This window comes from Podarcis cretensis (genome assembly GCF_951804945.1).
Source record: "Podarcis cretensis genome assembly, chromosome: 5".
Lineage (NCBI taxonomy): Eukaryota > Metazoa > Chordata > Lepidosauria > Squamata > Lacertidae > Podarcis > Podarcis cretensis.
Window position 1 is genome coordinate 17,187,409 of NC_137174.1, and position 22,404 is coordinate 17,209,812.

At 41.2% G+C, this 22,404-nt stretch overlaps 1 protein-coding gene and 1 long non-coding RNA gene across 3 annotated transcripts in view; one reads left to right on the forward strand and one right to left on the reverse strand.

Annotated features, from left to right (window-relative positions):
- The window catches only part of LRMDA (leucine rich melanocyte differentiation associated), a 744,858-nt gene that overhangs the window by 285,474 nt on the left and 436,980 nt on the right, over window positions 1-22,404 (forward strand).
- LOC307216612 lies at window positions 1,631-22,088 on the reverse strand. 2 transcript variants are annotated; one of them, XR_013839217.1, is made up of 4 exons: window positions 21,933-22,088; window positions 9,275-9,317; window positions 6,759-8,896; window positions 1,631-5,228 (listed from the first exon to the last, which is right to left on the reverse strand). It is a non-coding gene; the product is annotated as an uncharacterized lncRNA (long non-coding RNA). The 2 variants fall into 2 exon arrangements; XR_013839218.1 differs by having other exon boundaries at window positions 6,759-9,317.

Genomic DNA, 22,404 nt, shown 5'->3' on the forward strand with positions numbered 1-22,404 from the left:
ACCCCACTTTTAGGAAGTCTTAACAAGGCAGCTTACAAAAAAGTAAACTAATCAATGATAGTAAAAACAATGAAATACATAATGAAAGAAAGCCAGTCAGCACACACAGATTTGTAAATTGTATTGCCTATCTCCCCACCTCAGCTCCAAATAATTCAAGTACAAGGATCCACTAATTTGTGCTAAATTGATAAAGAATGCAAATGCAGGACCTGCTAAAATTGAGGGTACAACTGACCTGCGCTAAATGATATTGAGTGTGTACCCTTCACAGTGCTCCATGATTTGCTTTACACTAAACCCTGATACAGTCATACCTCGGGATGAATATGCTTCGGGTTAGGCAAATTCAGGTTGCGCTCTGAGGAGACCTGGAAGTAACGGAGCGCATTACTTCTGGGTTTCGCCGTGCGCACATGCGCAGACCATCAAAATGACATCATGTGCAGAAGCACCGAAACGTGACCCACGCATGCGCTGATGCGCAGACACGGGTTATGTTCGCTTCGGGATGCGAACAGGGCTCTGGAACGGATCCCGTTCGCATCCTGAGGTACCACTGTACTGAGTTTAATGCTTGAGGGACAGAGAGTTTTTGTAAAAAATGGTATAATCAAACACCTTCACTCAGTGCAATTAACCAAAGAGCACTTTCAGATATAAAAGATTTAGCTGCAATTTTGCTTTATCCACCCCACCCCAGCAGTTGCTTTCCCCCCTAAGTTTAGAGGGATGCCTGCTTGGTTTCATCATGGCGTCTTTTGTTTGTTTGTGTGTGTGTGTGTGTGTGTGTGTGTGTGTGTGTGTGTAGGAGGAAGAGAGAAAGAAAGTGGGAGATACTCATGCATATTCTGTTGTGCATATAGAACATGCCATGTGGCCCTTTGAATTGAGGTCATCTCTAGTGGGATAGCTTTATAATTCCAGTCTATTCCTTCCTTACAGGTGTCCTTTAAGGGAGCGCTTTAAGAAGTTGTACTCAATTTAACTTAAGACATAAGTAATTCTTCCAATTCAGAGCAATGGCTCAGAACCTTGGTAAATGTTCGTCGTGCTAAGAAATTATCTTAGTTTCCTTCCCAAATGTTATTTTATGTATTACTGTAATGGCCTTGTTCTCTTAGATATGGTCGAATGGCTATATCAACCAGGCTCATTTTTATGCTGTCTCTTGGTTTCTTCAGTTTGCCATTCAGGCATCAAAGCATGTACCTTTATCTAATTTTCCTGGAATCTTTCTCTATCTCTTTCCCCCCACCCCGGGTGTAGTTCCTACATTTAAACCTAGTACAACATACCACTTAAGGGGAGTAATATTGGGCCCTGTCAGAGGTACATGGAAGGGGACATGTCTGGTTTCATTTGCTGTTCTTTTCTTACGTAGATCTACTTGTGTCTATGGGCCCACCCTTCTCCACTTTGTACTTCTGATAAAGTTCATGTCAGAATACGTTTGTTGTTGGTCTTCAATGAAACTTCACTGCTTTTGTTTTTTTTCAGAAGACAAAGCAATTTAATTCCACAAAACCCTTAAAACCCTCAGTCACTCACTATTATAAATTCCTGTATATATAACCACACATATTAAATGAAAATATTTTAAAAAACATGTATTTTGAAAATGTATAGTACAATGTACATACAAAGCACGGTATTTCAGAGTGTGCACTGTACCAGAATATAAATGGTATTGCTTATAAATTAACAGCAAAGGGCATTCTTCAGTGTGAAATACCTAAAGAGGAGGAAAATGTTTTCACTTTCCCAGTTCATGATGAATGTTAAGCCCAAACCATGGCTTAGTACGAATGAGGAAATGTGCAGGTTCCTTGACAGAAGATTGTAGCCACTTTGCTGCTCCTCTGGGCTTACTGCCACCACACTACTTTGAGCTAAGCCATGGTTTGGCTTAGCATTATGTCTGAATCAGGGCTCATGGCTTTTATCCCCCAAACAAACAACAATTGGAAAGTCGGAGGACAAACATTGGCTACTCTCAGGATTCTTCTGGCAGTTAGTTACAATGGATGCACATATTTACAAGCTAGGTTTTATAAACTGTTTTTACAATAAGAATAGCATAAAGTGGCATACAAAGATTTAAAACTATACAAGAAACAATATAGAAGAGGAAATGAATAATTTTTCCAGTTACTTGCAGTATAATGTGAATTGAGCCCATATTTACTAATTCAATCTTTACATGTTTACTTGGCTGCATTCAAGACAGTGAGCTTTCTTCAGGGTAGTCATGCATAGGGTGATAATGAAAATCAGCACATAATATGTTTATTATATTATTTATATATTATTTTTCTTAAGTCAAAGCCCAGCCCAATTGGTTTATACATAGAGTGAAAACAACTAAACATTTGCACCATATGAATACAAGCAGCCCCTGTTTACACATGTTCAATATGTGTGCGGCCATGTATAGGTGCATTGCGCCGAACCCAGAAGTGACATGGAAATGTCATAAAGATGTCACTGAAACGTCACTAAAAGGGCAGAAGGGGGCGGGATGGGGTGTTTCCAGGATTTTTCAATGGGTTTCAGTTATATGCAATTTCACTGACGCGTGTGGTGTGTCAGAATGTAACCCCTGCATAAACGGGGCCTGCCTGAACAAAAAACGCAGCCCTTTTACAATAAATTTTCAGAATCCCTAAAAATGAGGAAGAGAAGCTGAAACCGTAATTCTAAGATGTTGCATATAGATATTTATGATTTTAAGTAGCTTGGGTTTTTGACTTGGGCTGTAAATTTTCAGGCATTCATTTTGATGATGTGGGCATTAAACTAGCAAAATGTCACATTAACTTATCTGAATGCTGATTCTTTATTCAGTCAGTTCTTGTGAGGGGTGGGTGGGAAGGAAACAGGCTTCATTTATATTGGTAGTCCCCCCCCCCAAACTTAAATTACACTGAAGCATTTGGGGAGGATGACATGTATGCATCTTTGTCATATCTTTTATCATCACTACCATTTCTCCATCTAATACAACTTGTGACAAACGCGAACGTTAATTACAGTTAACAAAGCAATGCGATGTGAAGTGTTCATATATTTTTTTAAAGGAAAGAGCCAACCCAATCAGTGAGATTTCATCTTACGCTGAGCTTCCAGTCAAAGTTCAGAAGTCAGAAATCAAGTACCATCAGTTATCAAATTATGTTAATGATTCTAATGAAAGCTTCTGGTATTTTGCTCAACACTGTGTTACTATTATGGTTACTAATAGGACAAGAAAAGCTGATAGCCGTGAATAAATTAAAACTGACTGCTAGTGTTCTTTTTTCATATTTGACAATCTGTTTAGTTACTGAGAGTTTTCATGTAGGGCTCGTGTTAGGGTACAGAGTGTATATTTTAATCATATTAGCACACATAAAAAACTACTTTCACATATTATTAAGGCTGTGGGATGCAAACCATCAGAATAAAATAAAATCAATGTGAAAGGCCAACACATACCCGACAGTTGCGCCTGGGTTCTGACTGGGGATTGGGCAGCCAGTGCCATAGAGATTCCAGGTCACTGTACAGAGCTCATGATTGCATGAATGCCTCCCCCATCCAGTGCGAGAAAAGCCCTAGAATTTTCCATTAGAGAAAAGAGATGTGGCGTGAGGGAGAAGCTAACTATGGGGAGATGGTGCCAGCTTTCCTAACACTCCAGAAAATTTGCATGCACACACAGACTGCAGGAAGTTGCAACAACTTTCTGCTATCCTAACCTATATCACGCCAGCCCCATCACTTGCAATTTTATTTCTATTTTTACCTTTACCAATGTTACATTATTTCATTACTTTTAGCTAATGATAAATATACAGTGCAGTCTTTGTTAAGTAGTTTAGCAAGCATCTTAAGTTGCAAATGCTGCTGGACTTTGTCAAATGAACACAGCTATTTTTGCCAGTTCACATCTCTTGGAGTAAATGGAGTTCCTTCCAAACACTAATACTGGTTTGTAAATTATCTTGCCGCATCTTGGATCATTTTTGCACCCTGTCTTAACATTTCTTGAATAATTTTTGGCACCGTCTTTCCAGCTTTATGTAACAATTTACCAGGAAGCCCATTTAATGAATATGGGCTGAGGGCTCCTTAAGGTCGAAAAGGGCAGTTTGCATTCCAAAACTAGGTCTAAAACCAGACTGGAGTGGATTCAAATAATAGTCTCATTCAGAAAACTCTGGAGCTGATACGCAGGCAAACCATATTGAATACAGGTTGATAGGTCTTAATATTGCCAGGGTCAATGGTAGATTTATTTAACAAGGGCTTCACCACAGCCCCTTCAGGACTTTGGGGCCCATTCCTCCCTAAGGACAGCATTGACTACTACTCAGAAACAAAGACTATGGCATGCCAAAATTTGCCATTTTAAGCAGCCCATATGGACAAGAGTCAGCTATGCACATGAATGTAGAAAGAGCCCTATGCTCAGCCCAGAATTCTTTTCTCACAGTGGCCAACCAGATGGCTGTGGGAAGCCCACAAGCAAGACATGAGCACAACAGCCCTCCCTGTTACTGTTCTTCACCAACTGGTATTAAGAGGTAGAACCATCCAGAGGGGAAACCATCAGTAGCCACTGATAGGCCTATCCTCCATGAATTCGTCTAAAGCCATCAAAGTCAGTGACCATCACTACCAATTGTGATAGCAAATTCCATAGTTTGTGTTGTATGAAGGACTTCCTTTGATTTGTCCAGAATCTCTCATCACTGAATGACCATTGTATGTGTTATGCACACAATATATTATGGAGCATTATGAGTCTGCCTTATGTCCTCAAGGTCAACAATCCAAAAGTGTCTTGACTAGACAGAGCGACTGTATCCTCTATCTCTGAACTTGTTTCAAAAGTGGAATCCAAGTTAGAATGCATACAAGTGATTTTATCTTCACGCACTTGTCTTCAGAACAGTCATAGTCAGCCACTGATGGTTCTATCATTTCCCTGCCATTGTCTAATTGTAGAAGGCCTTTCATCACCTGGAAGAGCACCATTTGTTGATATTGAGCAGACTGCTATAGGACTAATGGTTTTGATTAGTTTTGTTCCTTAAAATGGTTGGGATTCCTAGAATTCTGTATCTGTGAGAAGTCTATTCCTCTTGTGGATAAGACAAAACATTTTATGACTGTGAGTTTTTCTATGTGACATCTTCCTTGCCAGATGCAGGAACAGAGTGGCCAGTTCATAGATCAACATGCTGTGAAAATGATATAGAAAAGGAAAATTTTAAAAAAACACACCACCTGATTACTGAAGCACAAGATGTATAATTAATGTAACACTAGATACTAAGACTGCGTTCAGTAAGAGAGACTTCAGCACTTCTTGATCCATTTTATTTCTGCCACACCAGGGGCTAAAAAAAAGTAAAAAAGTAAATGCGTCAGTAAGGGATTTGACAGTGTGTTACGACAGTCATCAATCCTTGTGAGCCTTTTGGCCATAAATAAGCTTCATACCGCGCCACACTAAAGAGGACAGTTTCTCTTCTGCAGGACATTGAAAATGTCGCAGCTAGGGAATTGTTTGTCCCTGTCGCCACGACAACGCCACCATCACTTATCATTTACTTTCACACCAAGTTTTTTCCCCCTTTTCTTTTCTTAAAAAACCCCCACACTGAGGTCTTTGTAGCGATAAAACCAAGTCAACATCGGCCCAAATTTTCAAAGCCATTATTCTAATTACAATGAGGAGCTATAGATTGATGAGCTTAGTTTTTCGCAAGGACTGGTGGCAGTTAATTCCTGTGACCTGTGTGGCTCCAGTAGTCTCTTTTCGAGATGGAGTCTTGGAAGTTCGATTATTAGTGACATCTTGTAAGTGAGAAGAAGCTTATCTCTCCAGAGAGTGTTGATAACTTGAGACAAGGTTTAACTAGCAAGCAGCGAGACAGTGTATGGCAAATAAATAAATAAATAAAGCCCTGAATTCCTGATTTTGCTGCAAGAGCACAGTAATGAGGAAATACCAACCACCACAATTTCCCAAGTTGTAAACTCACTGGTAGCTTTCAGTTGTGAATTCTGGAGAAGCCTCTTTCACTCTGCTTTATCTGATAATGTGTGAAAATATTAGTCCTGCTGCTTCTCAGGCCTGAACAGCCAGTGCTCAGGGCCAGAAGCATTTGAATACATACAGGTTTAGAGACTTGTGAGAAATAAATGAGAATTGGTAGAATTTTGTTTCAACCTATGGGAGTTGTTTTAAACGTACATTTTGTCTCTTTTGTTTGTGTGGAAACGGGAACATCTATGAGTTGCATGAGTGCAGCAATTTGAAAAAAGAGATGCTGTGGTGACCATTTGTGAAAACTGTTTTCGCCCTATGCTCTGTGATTCTATGAGAACTCTACATTTTAGTTAGTCCTATGGCGCTGTGGGTTAAACCACGGAGCCTAGGACTTGCCGATCAGAAGGTCAGCGGTTCGAATCCCCATGGCGGGGTGAGCTCCCATTGTTCGGTCCCTGCTCCTGCCCACCTAGCAGTTCAAAAGCACGTCAAGTGCAAGTAGATAAATAGGTACCACTCCGGCGGGAAGGTAAACAGCGTTTCTGTGCGCTGCTCTGGTTCGCCAGAAGCGGCTTAGTCATGCTGGCCACATGACCTGGAAGCTGTACACCAGCTTCCTTGGCCAATAAAGCAACATGAGCACCACAATCCCAGAGTCGGCCACGACTGGACCTAATGGTCAGGGGTCCCTTTACCTTTACCTATGCATGCTTACCTGAGAATGAAAACGCAGCAGGCTTTTCTATTATGGCAAATGGGGCACAGTCCCACCAGCTTCCGTCTGCTCTCAGCCAGCCTGCACCTGCCTGCCTACGTACTGACAACCAGGCCAGGAGGTCACCCTGCCTGTCAGCTTTACCTTCCGTAGCCTTAGTTTTGCTCTTGTAGAACTCAGCAGGGAGGACAACGGGGACAAAATTATAATTAGTTGGCTCTGCCTGTCATTAGCTCTAGCTTCATCTACTGTTGGCCTCCCTGGTTTTCACCCCACCAATTCCAATGGGCACCAGCCCAGGGGATAGGGTTGCCACAGTATTTCCATCAAAATAAACTGTGGGTTTGCTTTTAACTATTATTTTGGGTCATGTGTGTCCAGTAGTGTTTCTCGTGCTGCTGGAAGGCCCTTTGACGGTCCACCAGAGGCTTCTGTCAGCAGAACAGATGGATAATTTCGAGTGCCATCTATTCTCTCTCTCACCTGCAGCTCTTCTGAAGAGTCTACCAAGTCATTAAAGAAGATTTGGGGGGTCTGCACAGGGGGAAATCAACAAAAATTATCCCCTCCCCATACCGCTGACAGAATCCTCCACTGGGTCAAATATCTTATGACAGCACAAAGTATAATGTTAAATTCCTTTCCCTTCCCTTCCTTCCAATAATGATTTTTTGTGTAGACAAGTGTCTTACCTAAATATATTAGGTACAGTGGTACCTCGGGTTACATACGCTTCAGGTTACAGACTCCGCTAACCCAGAAATAGTACCTCAGGTTAAGAACTTTGCTTCAGGATGAGAACAGAAATCGTGCTCCGGCGGTGCAGCAGCAGCAGGAGGCCCCATTAGCTAAAGTGGTGCTTCAGGTTAACAACAGTTTCAGGTTAAGAACGGACCTCCAGAACGAATTAAGTACTTAGCCCTAGGTACCACTGTATATTAAAGTAGCATTGGAGTCCTGTGTCCCACCCCATGTGTTTTCATGCTATAAATGTTGGTCTACTCTACAGTGAACACATGTAGTTTGTTCCTTGCTGAATTTCACTGCAAAGTTGCTATCTTCTTAAAGTTCAATCTATAGAACTCGAATTTTGTAACTGGTAGAGCTGTTAAATACATTTTTCCTATCTCTTTTTTAAGCCTCTCCTTGTTAATTAGAAGTGTACATATTGGGAAATTAACTATGAAATACTAAAAATGATAAATTATTCCATATTTGAAAGTATAAATTAAAGGTTTAGTGTATATAAAATTTGTCATGTTTAATTGCAAGTTCAATTAAAATTCAGGATAATGATGATTTATACAGGTTTCTGTGTAATTTGATATTCATTAGCTTAGCCAGACACATGCTGATATTAGCTCGTTAATTATGTTTCCTTTTGTTGAAAGCAGCCTTGTGAAAGCAATCTGCTCAAAGTTTTCCAAACTCATTCTGCTAAATGAATATTTAGCAGCTGTTCGTGTTATTGAGATGGTCACTGCGGCTTCATTTCACTCATACATGGCATCAATCATACCTACTGTATGACAACAAGGTTTTCTCATTACAAACCCATTTATGAAGGTTATGGGTGACGTTAACAAGTTATTGCATGGCAGTATAACACAACTTTACAGTAATGTAGTTTACATTTAGTTTCTTCAAATAGCTTATGCTCCAAATGTTGGGAAAGTGTAAGAACACACTGGCAAAAATTACTCATATACAAATTATTGTAATTGGCAGTTGTAGTACTGGGGTTGATTGATTGATTGATTGATTATGGTTTTTGAACACCAAATTATGGATACCTAAGAGCTGCCTTTTCATCTCCCAACCCCACCCCCGAAAAAAACCTAAGTGTTCATAGCAAGGATATCTATGAAGCTGTTCTTGATGGTTACTTTTGAAACTTTCCCCTTTGAAAGTCTCTGTGTTTCTGAGCATCTTTTAGAAATGGTTGGATTGATCTGGTCCTACAGTATGCCTGATCAGAGGGATCTTACCTGGTGCTCCCCAGCTTTCTCCTACCTAGTACTCCCCAGATGTTGTTGGATCGAAACTTCCATCATCCCTTATCAATGGCCGTGTTGGCTGGGGGAAGACTGTTGGAGAAGATGGTCCTAGGAGATAATAATGCCTCCCTGGCTTCTGCCCTTGGGATACATATATGAGTAAGAATCAATATGTTATAGGGAATGGGAACCCTGTGTATTTTTCTCCTATATCTGTCTTGGTCAAGGGATATGTGATGATGTATGGGATCCTTCCATGAATGGGAACTGTGCCCATAGTAGGATTGGATCGATCCCAGCATGTTTGATTTAATAACTGCTTTTTGTGTTGGGACCACAACTCCCAGCAACTCCAGGATTGATTATGGATGGTATTTGTGACATTGAACAAGGTACTTCCAGTTGCGCCCTTACTGTTAAGGGGATAGAACTTCATTAAAAATGCTGCTTCTCCCTCACAACTGTTTCGTTCATCAAATTAGAGCTTTTAGTTCATTTGTTGAATAGGAAAGTACTTACCTTTTAAGAGTGTTGTTTTTCTGTGGCTTCATTCAATTCGCCACTGTTTAAGCAGAAAAAAGTTAATTCATATTAACAAGTCAGTACTGGGAAAACAGTTAGCAAGTTAAGTATCTGGGCCATGTAGTCATAATATTTCTGCTTGAACAGCTAGGGTTCTGTTGGAAATGGCCTGTCGGGCAAAGTGTATTTGAAGAGTTTTGCTCATAAGCTCTGCTTCTCTTGATTAAGCAGTGCTGTCCCTTTTCTGTAGCTTTTCCTTTTCTATCACTCTTTCACTCAGCAGCTCTTTGAAGTTAGCAGTTATTCTGATCTGTCTTGAGTACTAATTTTTAAGAAATCGAGATAACCATGTAACTCCCCCTTCAAATCTACCTCCCTCCCTTGCAAAGTACATTATTACTGATGCCAACCTTCTTCTACTGCTACCACTACAGTTTTATTCCACAGTAGGCTTCTAAGTGGTTTACAAGTGGTTTACAAGTGTAACTATCAGTTAACAAAGCATTAAAATATAAACATCCATTACATCTATATGAAACCTTTGGGAGCTGTCTTCAGTGGAGTCGCAACGGGGGGGGGGGGGTGTGTGTGCCCCGGGTGCCATGCTGGGTGAGTGACAAGAAGGCACCCCATGGGGGCTGCGGTGGCACAAGCAGCCATCGTGCCGCCGCAGCTGCATGTGGAGGATCCTCCATTTGCGGCTGCAGCGACGAGCAGAGGATCCCAGTGCCAGCAGTAAACTGCTATGTACAGTGCATGTGCGGCGTCACACACATGCACTGTACGTAGCAATGCCGCACGTGCACTGCACATAGCAGTTTGCCGCCGGCACTGCTCGAGCACTGTATGGATGGCGGGGATCCCTCTGTCGCCACTACAGCCACATGTAGAGGATCCTCCGTTCGCGGCTGTAGCAGTGATGGACGCATCCCACCACTGTCCGTACGACGCTGGAGCAGCGCCACCGGCAAACCACTATGTACAGCGTATGTGCGGTGTCACTACGTATGGTGCATGCGTCGCACATAGTGATGCCGCACATGTGACCTGTGTAGTGACGCCCTGCCCCAGGTGTCACAACGCCTTCGTTCGCCCCTGGCTGTCATCAGGAGATTTGGAGTGAAGTGTCATCAATATGCAGATGACACCCAGCTTGATCTCTCTGTTCCATCTGAATCTGGAGAGGCAAGGCATCTGAGGTGTTAGACCAGTGCTAGGAGGTGAGGTTTGGCTGGATGTGGGGCAAAAAATTGAGGCAAAATCCTGAAAAGGCAGAGGTGTTATGTATCCTGGGTTCTCACATCTGGGAGGTAGGGAGACAGCCTGTCCTAAATGCTGTTGCAGGTCCTCAGCTTCGGAGTGTTCTTGAATTCAACACTGTCACAGGAGACAAGATCTTAGAACTGATTTAGTGGCTAATAGGCAGCCAACCCCGGGAGCGATATGTGCCCAGTAAGGGGCATCACTCACTACTCAGGTGACAGGATTTTGCACCAGCTGCAATTTCTGGACCAGCTATAATAAAAACACCACATAGAGCACATTGTAGTAGTAAAAATGTGGTTACTAGTGCATGTGTCTAAGGTACCCCTCTATAGGAAGGGACACAGTTGACACATCAAATGAAACTGGTGACATGCACTCTTTGCCAGGGAGGCCACTTGACCAGTATACCTTCTGCAACCCTATTTAGAAAACATATTTAGAAACAGCAAACTTGCCTCAATTATTCATGCTTTAGTTACATCCAGACTAATGCACTCTAGGTGGGGCTGCATTTGAAGATGGTTCATTAATTATAACACACAGCAAGAGCATACATGAAGCTTTTCTAGGTGCAAAAAACAACACCCGTGCAAAGAATTGCTTGTTGAACAAAAGCTCATCTTTTTGTGATACAACACAGAGTAATAGTTTTAAAATTATTTATAGAATGAAATCCCAACCCTGTTGAAAAATACTATCATTGCCTGCAATTCCCATTAGTTTCCCTAGACTTAAAGAACAAAGATTTGGCAGTATTTCAGTGACAGAATGCTATATATAATTTGTCAGGGGACTTGTTGACCTTATGTAAATTTGCCTCTTTGAGAAGGTTTTGTTATTATGATCGCAGTTGCTAGAGCAGTTGTGTAAACTTAGCAACAGTTGATATGTTACTGTCAAGTTTCATGAGCTAAGTTGCCCTCAAAGGTAGAATCAGCTCTTTGCAAAGTTCACACCTATAATTCAGAAATATTATTTATGAAGAAAGACCACATTCTGGAACAAGCAGAAGGCTTCTGATTCTGTCCTTTGGGGCAGCAATGACTTGGCCAGAGTACTCCATGCTCTTGAAGACAACTTGGCAACTTCAACTGGTCCAAAATGCAGCAGTCAGTTAGCTGGGATTCAATTTAGAACATATATATATATTACCCCTATTTTAAAATAGCTGCACTGGTTGGCAGTTCATTTCTGGGCCTAATTCAAAGTGCTCACATTAGTTGTAGAGTCCTAAATAACTTAGGCCCCATGCAAGTAAAGTGACTTCCCAGGTGTTCTCTGCTAATTTCCTTTTAGTTCCCTCCTTTGGAAAGGCTGTGGGATCTGTAATGAACTAGTCGAGGGCCAATAAACTGAAACTCAGTCCAAACAAAAATGGGGTTCTGTGGGTAGGTGGTTGTGAAGAGAGAGACAGTGTTCCAACGTGTTAGTCCTGCAAAGAATCAGATTCGGAGCCTGCAGTTATTCCTAGATCCACCTTTGTTATTGTAGGCCCAGGTAGCTTCTGTGGTATCATAGGCTCCTGTGCCATCTGGGACCTTTGCTGACTAGTGATAACCTAGGCAGAGTTATTGATGCTATGGTAGCAACTGGGATTGACTAATATAATGCATAGTGCATGGGCATACCTTTGAAGACGGTTCAAAAACAGCTGTTAGAGAGTTACACTTACTCTCTGCTGTGAAGAACAAAGTCTTCCATCCGGGCTTCTATTTCTTGGCCAGTCTGTATGCCAAGCCTGGGCACCTGACATGTGTGTGTATGTCTGCAGTTATGGTATGGAACTGTGCAAAGTATCAGGCATTGAAAGGTAAACTTTAACACTGGGACCATTTTAATACCTAACCCTAATAATCTTTACAGGACTGAAATTTGTTTTCATGCTCACTGTTTTTGATTCCCGTTTCAGATTTGCAAGATAGAAATATACAAAAGGGGGAAAAAGGGGGGGGGGTGTCCTTGTTTCTTTATCTGCCGCAACATTGCCTCTGAGCCGATTTCTCTGTCTGTCCATCCTGATGGCATGCAAAAAGCAGGATTAATCCTTTCCTTGTTACTAAATTGTGTCTGTGTGAAATTTTTCTGAGCTTAGTATGAATGATATTCCTCAAGAGGAAATTTATTCTTGTAAGGATTTCCTTAGTCCACCAAGAGAGACTCTTCCTGGCATTAGGGGAGCAAGATGTAGGCCGAGTGGAAATGCACCAAACTGATTTAATAGAAAAAGGTAATTCCTATTCAAACTGTATGGTCCCTTATTCATTTCTTCGGATTATCATCAAATTTATGTCACCAGCAAAAGGAGCTTTATTGAGTTTCACAGATATATTCCTTTTGCTTTCATTGTCATTAGTTGGCACACTGACATTTTCATATGTGTCTCAGCTAATGCCTCAAAATTACTCCATCTACAAATGTAACAATTGAACAGATAATTTTAATAAGATTCAGCTTGACTTCAGACTGCACTCCTTCCTTTTCTTTATAGAATGCAAATTGTAACCTGTTTTTAAAGCCGTGCAATGCAGTGAACTTTAATGGGATTTGACAACATCATATTAAGCACAACAACTACGCATAATGTACCGAAAAATTGGACGTGAAATTGGAAACATAGCTGAGAACAAAGTAAATTTACATGGTTTGGTAGTTTGAATGTCTGATATCATATTCTCTCATGCAAGCTCCATAAAAAGCAAGGGATTTAACAATGGATATCAGCGGAAAGTGCTTTTAAAGTTAAAGCTGATGGATGGCTTGTCAAAAAAAATAATTGCATTGGTTGGAAAGTCGGGATGCGTGCTGAGGGGGAGAGAACAGGATATACAGAGAGGATGATGGGAAGTGACAGTGGTCTGTCAAGAAGCAGTGGCTGCCCAGAGAAGTGTGAAGCCAGAGCTATAAGGTGGCAGAGTAGAACAGGCTGTCAGAGCGGGAAAGTGGCTTTAATACCCTGAAAAGCAAAGGAATCCGCCTGTCAGCCTTGCTCAGCCGTGCTGAAAGAGGAAAGGAACATGGCATAAAGTTAGAGACATTAAACGGGGAACGGGGGGCAGGGAGAGACCACAGAAAGCAAAAAGGGAAAGGGTGGGGGGAGAAGAAAGCTGATGATTTTATTTGTATAGACAAATGACGAGTTTTTTTTTTTTTTTTTTTTTTTGGTAAGAAGCTCACTTTTGGCCACATCAGAGTGTTTTGCAATAGTGGGGTGTTGCGGATAATGTGGGCACTGGAAGACGGAATGTCTGCAAAAATGAAACAGTTCATTAAAGGTCTGTAGAAAATGGGGAGGGGTTGTTTCTCCTTGTGTGCCTGTTTCTGGCACATTTAAGCACACCACTCTGTCCTGTGACCTTCCATTTACTTCCATTGTGTGCAGCTGTACTGTGAATTGCAGCTATGGGCGTATTACCAGACCAATTGAGTGTGCTTCTTTTTCTTTTTCTGCTGTGAGCCTGAGGCAGGTTTTGCATGTTAACCAAAATCTTTAAGGTTTCTGGAGTTGTTTTTTTTATCTCTCTCTGTGGCTATATCAGCTTTCAGCCTACAATTCTAATTAATAAATGGTAACTTTAAGAACAAGGAAACTCATTGTGTTGTTTGGGCAAGCTATGCTTTCCTCTTAGCCACACCCTGTTCTCTCTCACACATGTCCCTGTAGTTTATGGTAGTGTTGTGGCAATCAGTAATTATCACCATCATCACAGCTAAACATCAGCAAAATCCCTGTGCTCATGGAATGGACAAATGAAGGTATGGAGTGGAGATCAGGGTCGTGATTGCTAGTCCTGTCCTCCAAAGGTCCAAGGTCCCCTTTGCCCAGGATTGGTTTGTTCCCTTCATTTCTGTGGGGTTGGGAGTCTTTGTAAACCACCTTCAAAGTGTTGTTGAAGGGCAGTATATTAATCTTTAAAATAAATGAATAAACCTGTGTTCAAATAGGACCTTGTAATACGGAAGGGGCAGCAGCAGTAGGTCCAGTAGGCATGATTTCATGCATCTTATATATACAGCTTTTAATCTGAAATAAATAGAATCTAAGATCATGTTTTGCAGGAAAACAATAATGGTTTTCACAACCTGTAGGTGATATTTTTAAGATACGGGGAGGTAACCTGTGGGGACAGATTCAGGGTTATAGGGAGAGGAGAGGGAGTGAAATACAGTCCTCCATCCCTACTTGACATCTGTGGGAAATCGAATCTGGTGAAATCTGGGCTGGATTAAGAACGGTTATGGGCATTTAACAAACCTTGGCTATGGCTCACAGTAAGGAGAGAGCTTAACCACAAGTCTCCATTTGGGTGACACACTAAGCCAAATCTTGGCTTATCTTAGTTTAGCTTAGCTCAGCATAGCAGGGCAGGGCAGCAAACTGGGCTGTTGACCATATAATAAATATCCATGGGGAGGGATTGTCCATGTGCTTTAATAGCAATAGTAATAGTAATAATATATTGTCTCACAATAAAATAATAATCTATTGGCCGTTGAGAATTAGATTAACCTGGGGGCAGGAGATTGTGTGCAATAACTAAGTTTAGCATTCCATGCAGCATTTGGACAAAGCCACCACCTTATATTATTTTTGCAAGTACGAATACCTTGCATAGAAAGAGATGTTACAATGCAACGTCGTTATCTTACAATGTGCTGAAAAAGTCATACAGTTCATTATTCTCCATTGAAGGGTTAAAATAAATAAATTTTAGAAACCCTTGAAAGCAGTGCTTTTGCTGTGGATAGTATATAACAAAGTCTTAAAGGTCTGTAGTCTTTTAGAGTTTATAGTGTAATTTTGTATATAAGGGGCATACTGGCTTCTATTGCACTTTCACAAACACAGTCTCCCTCTCCCTCTCTCTCCTTCCCTCCCTCCTCTTCAAACTTACTGTTCTTTTAAGGCAAATGAGACCTAAGGATAGAAGGGCAGTGAAAAATGTAAAACTGGCCAAGATGGATGGCAAAATGCACCATGCATAAATAAATTAGGGGGGGGGAGAGAAATGAACAATGATTGTGTGGTTGAAGACCTGGCTGAATACGTGTGTCAGGTGCTGATTGGAAGAATGATAAATGGAGTGACCTAACAATGGATTGACTTCTCCAAAAGACAGGCCCTTTTAATGGATGGAAAGGGAGGAAGCCTCATTTAGAAGGGAAAGGCTGTTTGCTGTGCAGATATGACAAAGGGGAAGTCGACAACCATTGATTTACGTTCGGGAATGACAGTTGAAAAATTCAACAATAATCATGACAAATGAGAAGCGATGCAGTCAGAGGGGGAAAAAAATGCCAATACGTTAAGCCTGAGAAGAAATGCCAAGGTCACAGGGAAAGGTTTCCAAACTTCTGCTTTTGACAATCCTAATGGAAATATTGGAAAGATGGGATGCAGGTTAAAAGGTACGGTTTGGAGTGAAGGATTGGAAAGGACATGAGTTAGTGCTGGTTCTTTCAAAAGCAGCTACTGAACATTTGTTGCACCTAGTCCTGAGAAAGGTTTTCTTCATGTCTCCTACCTACTTTTTCTCTTGTGGAAATGTTAAAATGAAATAATAGGTGAAATCTAGGCTGGAAAATACAAATCTGAGTTCTTGCCAATGACTTCAATGGGTGTGGAAATGCCCTATTTACTATGTATGTGTTTATAAAATACATTGCCTTATTGGATTTTTTTTTTTTAAGCCACTAATCTAACAGGAATGCCGAGGTGTTTCTGTAAATATGTTTTCGCTGTGACTATTGACAGAATAAAATGAGTGTGTGAATTCTGCCCCAGCTGCTAAATTCTAAAAATGCCTTTTAAAAAGAAATATGAAGACACTGGAAATGAGGCTGCAAGTTTGTTTGGGGGAAACTATTGTGTTTTTCTATCAGTGTATTCGTTTGGAAGTTCTCCATTATTTTAACATGCGCTTGTGCTTATGCATGCAGTACTTGAGCAAGCTGTTATAAATAATTAGAGAAGCATCATCTTTCACTGACATTTCTGTATTTGCAGTAAGCATATCCAAGCAATGTTTGTAAAATAACCGTCCTTTATAAAAGAAATGAATGGGTATTTTTACTTCACTGTGGAGCATATTAAATGGCACAAAAATCTTTATTAAGCAATTTTAAAATAAGATGTGCTGGAGGGAAATATTTCATATGGCCTTGATTTGTCTTCTGTGGCCACTGGAGTAATGATCTGTGTGAGTCTGTGCTCACATGAGGAATGGCAGAAATAGAAGGAGGGGGGGGGGAGAGAGCACAGTCTGAGGCCCACAAATATAAGGAGACAAAGCAATGATTAACAATGATGTGCTACCATTCTCCTATTTCCCCACCCCAGTTGGGGGAAGACCTAGTCATTTGGATGATGGTACCGGAATGCATCATTAGCACACACATGACAATGTTTCACTTTAAATCAGTAATAGTATGTGATGTTTCAAAAATAATTATAATGGCACCCCAATCTTAAATAGTCCACAAGTTGGAAGCAATTAATTGTGAATTGATGTTAGCTCCCCTGTGTGCTATACATGGTGTATACCTCTTTGTTTTTACAACAACTGTCTGAAGTAGGTTCCAGTGAGGCTGCTCCAGGGAATGGGGATTTGAACCCAGGATTTCATTGTCCAAAACTCTTTTCTACTGTACTCCACTGACTGATCGAAGGCATTAACAAAGGACATTCACTTATTAACTAGTCATCATGCAGTACCTAAATACAGTGATACCTCGGGTTACATACACTTCAGATTACATACGCTTCAGGTTACATATGCTTCAGGTTACAGACTCCGCTAACCCAGAAATAGTACCTCAGGTTAAGAACTTTGCTTCAGGATGAGAACAGAAATCGTGCTCCAGCAGCACAGCAGCAGCAGGAGGCCGCATTAGCTAAAGTGGTGCTTCAGGTTAAGAACAGTTTCAGGTTAAGTACGGACCTCCAGACCAAATTAAGTACTTAACCCGAGGTACCACTGTACAATGAAGCACTGCCAAGTCTCAGTCATTGCCATGTAGGTGCTAGGTGCTGTACAACACAGAACTGCTCATTGTTTCCTGAGAGGGTTTAAAATCTAGAACCCAACCAGGCAATCTTAATTCCAGTGGTGGAGGAACAGGCACACAGCCTTCCCTTTTTTTTCAAATCTCACAGCAGCTGTGAAATCACCTTGGGCAATTGACTGTCATTTAGCTAGATCCCCATCCCTCCATCCACTGTATGGGCAAAGAACAGGGTGAGTCTTTTAAAAAAGGCCCCGTGGAACATGTGTACTCTGTATCCATAGGGCCTCTTTTAAAGGACTCGCCCTTTAGTACCAGCCTACCTTACAGGGTAATTAAGGCTTATTGAAGTGATGGAAGTTACAAGACCTGATGTAAGTGCTAAGTCGAGGTGGCTAACTTGTGGTCTTCCAGATGCTGGACTGCAGCTCTGATTAGCCCCAGCCAGCATGACCAATGGTCAGAGATTATGGGAACTGACATCCAACAATATCTGGAGAGGCACAGATTAGCCACCCCTGTGCTGATTTATTATTAATAATGCAGTCTTATGTACCCACTTAACTGAAAGACACTCACATTTGAATAGGCATACATAGGATTGCACTCTTAAATTAAATAAATAGAAAATATGGGGCTTTAAAAATGAAATATTAACAGATTAGAATGAATAACCTGCTGCAAAGTGGCCAATTGTGATAAACAATTGTGTTGGTATTTGTTGTTTTTTTTTAATTGAATAGATTGTCTCTTAAATAGTTAAACTTCCTTATGCCAGTTGAGATATCGTATAGCCAGTAGTAATTCCTGCTTAACGTGTAGTAAAACAGATTAAAGGTAAAAATGGGGTGGTGGTGGAATATGAGCTATAGCATTGCCGAAAGATATCTAGGATTCATCAGCTGAGATACCTTTTTAACTTTAGAAATTGAGCAAAAAACAAGGTTATAAATGACTAGGGCCAGTTATTTGAGATAATCTGAGATCTATAATAGTTTCTTACAATGCCCCGTACACTTGAGGTTTGCAAAGCCAACCCATAGGAAACTAGCCTCTTTAGATTAAACATTTTCTAATCAGCTTTATCACTCATATCTGAATTTATCTTATTTGAGGAAAATGCCAATATATTAGCAGGCATATATGATACACAAGGTGACCCTACTAACTTAATGACATAATACATTATCCTTAATGAAGTCAATATCTTGTCTTTTAGCTGTCTGTCTATTGGGGCGATTAATTGCAGTGTCATTAAAGTTAGCTCTCTTTTCATTTGAGCTTGACAAGTCGCATAAAACTAATGTTCTTAGTTATCAGCCAGTGGAATAGGTTGGAGGATGGAGGAAATTGTAGGACAAATAAGGGGGTACTGCAACAGCTAACCTGAAGGAATTTTTCCAGTGACTGTTTTCACAAGCCGTGACTGCAGCCAGCAAAGCAGCAAAATGAGAGGCAGGCTTAATAACACAGTCAAAAAGGCTTTTTTAACCTCCAGTCCAAAGGCTTTCTTTCTCTCTCTCTCTCTTGGCTTTCTGTGTATTAAGCCCAAATTAGGTCATAACGAACTGTGAAGTATCAAAAGTCATTGCATTATTATGGTTTCAGGGCTTGGGGGGTGGGGAATTTCCTGGAACGGCCTCATGAGGAAAGTTTAAATGAGATTACCTATCCTAAACAGGTGCAATAAAGAATATAAAACGTGCATCTTTCGTTCTGCTCTTTGAAGTATCCTGTGTATGCATGTGTAGGTGTAAGAAGGAAAGAAGTGAGAAATAAAATCCCCCCTCCAACCTTTAGAAGACTAATTTTGCATGAAATACAGTGTTCAAATAGCAACAATAAATATTAGTCATAGCTGATGGTAGGGATGTAGCAAGGGGTATTCCAGGGCTGGCTGAGTAAACAGAGTCACTCCCTGCCTTCCCCCCACCTCTGAAACTACAAGACAGGACAGCTGTAATTTACAGTGTGTTATCTTTGTCTATAGCAGCAAGATGATATGAAGTAAATCAAGGTACGAGTAATGAAAGACTGGAAATTTATTCCTTGGAGCACACTTTAAAGTGTAGTGTCTGTTATAGTGCCACTGCCTGAAGATCCCGAAATGAGAGTTGGATGAAGGGCAATAAAGAAGCATAGCGGCTCATGTTAATGTTGTTTGTCTGAGGTTAGTAATTGGGTTCCACTGATGAGTTGGGTGAAGACAAAGTGAGGATCCTAGCAAGTATTGTAAATCTTACATTGTTGGAACAAGAAGCAATCCTAACAGATATTGATCCTTCCCTGTGCCTAGAGGCGAGGGAAGAAAGCAGTGTGTGCTGCTGAGCCAGTGTTGTTTTCAATAGGACCAATTACCTTAGCGAGACTGGGGACTCTGCATGGAGTCATGCCAGGCTTGCAAATTGTGAACGATCAATTACTAGACACTTTTAGATGCATTTCCATACTGCCCCCCCATCATAGCAAGTTAGCTTCCTGTATTAATTTATTCAATTTTAATCCTCAAAACATTTATCAAATCCCCCAATTGTTCCGTTCTTAAAATATTCCAGTTCAGCGAAAGTAAATCTCTTATGCTGGTGTGTTCAGAAATGAAGTAGAAGGGGGTGGAGAATACAAAACATTATTTTGTTTAACATGACTTCACTAATGTTAAGCCACAGATTCCCCATTTTCCCGGTCTATACCAACCATTTATTTATATTTATATTTTATAGGCAGATAACACAGAGACACACCTCATGCAATCCTAAGACAATTCAGTAGTGAATGTGCCATGTTTGTCCTTATCAGTTTCTATTTATTCTCTGCATCTTAATGATTTAATTTTGTTTAACTGACCTTTGGGGGGGCAGGGAATAAGTAATCGGGATTTGCAACACACCAGTTTCCAGACTGACAGTTCTCCTTGAGACCAAAGAGCTGTGTGTGTTATGTACTGTGCAGACATATAGGAAGCATATAAAAATGGATGCTAGGCTTCTATTTATTTATTTACCATTTCATGAAACACTTCCTATACAGCGTCCTGAAGTGATTTAACAATAAAAGCACCACATTTTAAAAAAAAAAAAAACAGTTAAAAAAAACCCCACCAGTATAGATTGAGATAAAAATCTCCACTTAAGAGGCTTGTTGGAAAAGATTTTCAACAGGCACCAAAAAGATAACAGAGATGGTTCCTGCATGATATGTTACTAACTTCGCCAAACCTTTATTAGGCATTACAAATATAGGCCATCATAAAGCATCCATATATGAAAATTTAATATATATATAGATAAACAGCTATGTAAAATACGTAATAACGAGGATTTCCATTGGAGTTTCTAACCACTCAATAGTGTGCCTTACATGTAACAGAGGGACGCGGGTGGCGCTGTGGGTTAAACCACAGAGTCTAGGACTTGCTGATCAGAAGGTCGGCGGTTCGAATCCCTGCGACGGGGTGAGCTCCCGTTGCTTGGTCCCTGTTCCTGCCAACCTAGCAGTTCGAAAGCACGTCAAAGTGCAAGTAGATAAATAGGTACCGCTCCGGCGGGAAGGTAAACGGCATTTCGGTGTGCTGCTCTGGTTTGCCAGAAGGGCTTAGTCATGCTGGCCACATGACCCGGAAGCTGTACGCCGGCTCCCTCAGCCAATAAAGCGAGATGAGCACCGCAACCCCAGAGTCAGTCATGACTGGACCTAATGGTCAGGGGTCCATTTACCCTTTTACATGTAACAGGAGGGAGTTCCAAAGTGTTGGTGCCGCCACACTAAAGGCATAGCATGGTATTCAGCTAAGTTTTACTCAGAGTAGACGTGTTGAAATTAATGGGTCTGACGTAGTCGTGTTCCTTAATTTCAGTGGGTCTATTCTGAGTAAAGAGTTGGCTGAATAACACCCACGGTTCCTACCTCATACAGAATGGACCTCCTGGAGGTGGCATCCACAGGAGGCTCTTTGCTGGAGAGCTCAGTGACTGGTTGTGTATATATTGGTTGAGACAATCTCTTAGACAGCGCTTTTTTCTGGTGGTACACACCGCTATGCAATACCAGCACCTTTCTTCCCCCCCCCCCAAAAAAAAATTGATGCCTGGCACCCCCGTCCTAAAGCCTGTATGGGCATAGCTAAGGGGGGTAGGGAGGCAGCTGCCCCCAATCAAGTAAATCAATAAAAATACTTAACTGAGGTTCTGCCTCCCCGCAACATGAAGCCTGCATATCTGCTTCTCCAGGGGGAGTACAACCCTGCCAAAAGCTAGCAATTGGCCAGTCATCCACACCAAACTTTAATTTCCATTAGCTAATCTCCTCTACACATCTCACCTTCAGTTGCCCCAACTTCCTCTGCCTTCCCAGTGCTGTGCATTTGCACCAGAAAAAGTTGATATCATACCTTTTGGGGATATTTTGTCCCAGCTCTAGCACTCTGGTTTGTGTATCTGATAGTGGGAAATCCTTCCTTCCTTCCTTCCTTCCTTCCTTCCTTCCTTCCTTCCTTCCTTCCTAATATATTCTGAGGCCCTTTCCTGTTAAGCCCCTTGGCCACACATGCTCAGTGGTGTGAGCACTGGGGTTGAGAATTCTGGCAGCTTTCCTTATAAACTGAGATGGTTTCCCTGGTCCCCTGTCACAATGGACACAAACATTCTGGATGACCTCATAAAGACATCTCCAGGTGACTTGACTATGTTTTCTAGGCACCTCCCTTTCTTGGGGCCCCTCCAGACTGGTGTCTGGTGTCGCATTGCCATTGTATTTTGTGCCGTGTTCTTCACACAATATAGTACCTTAATGGTGAATTTATTCAGCTTTACTATTTGTTTTGCATGTTTCCCCAATACTTCCACGTTATTGCTATCTGTGAC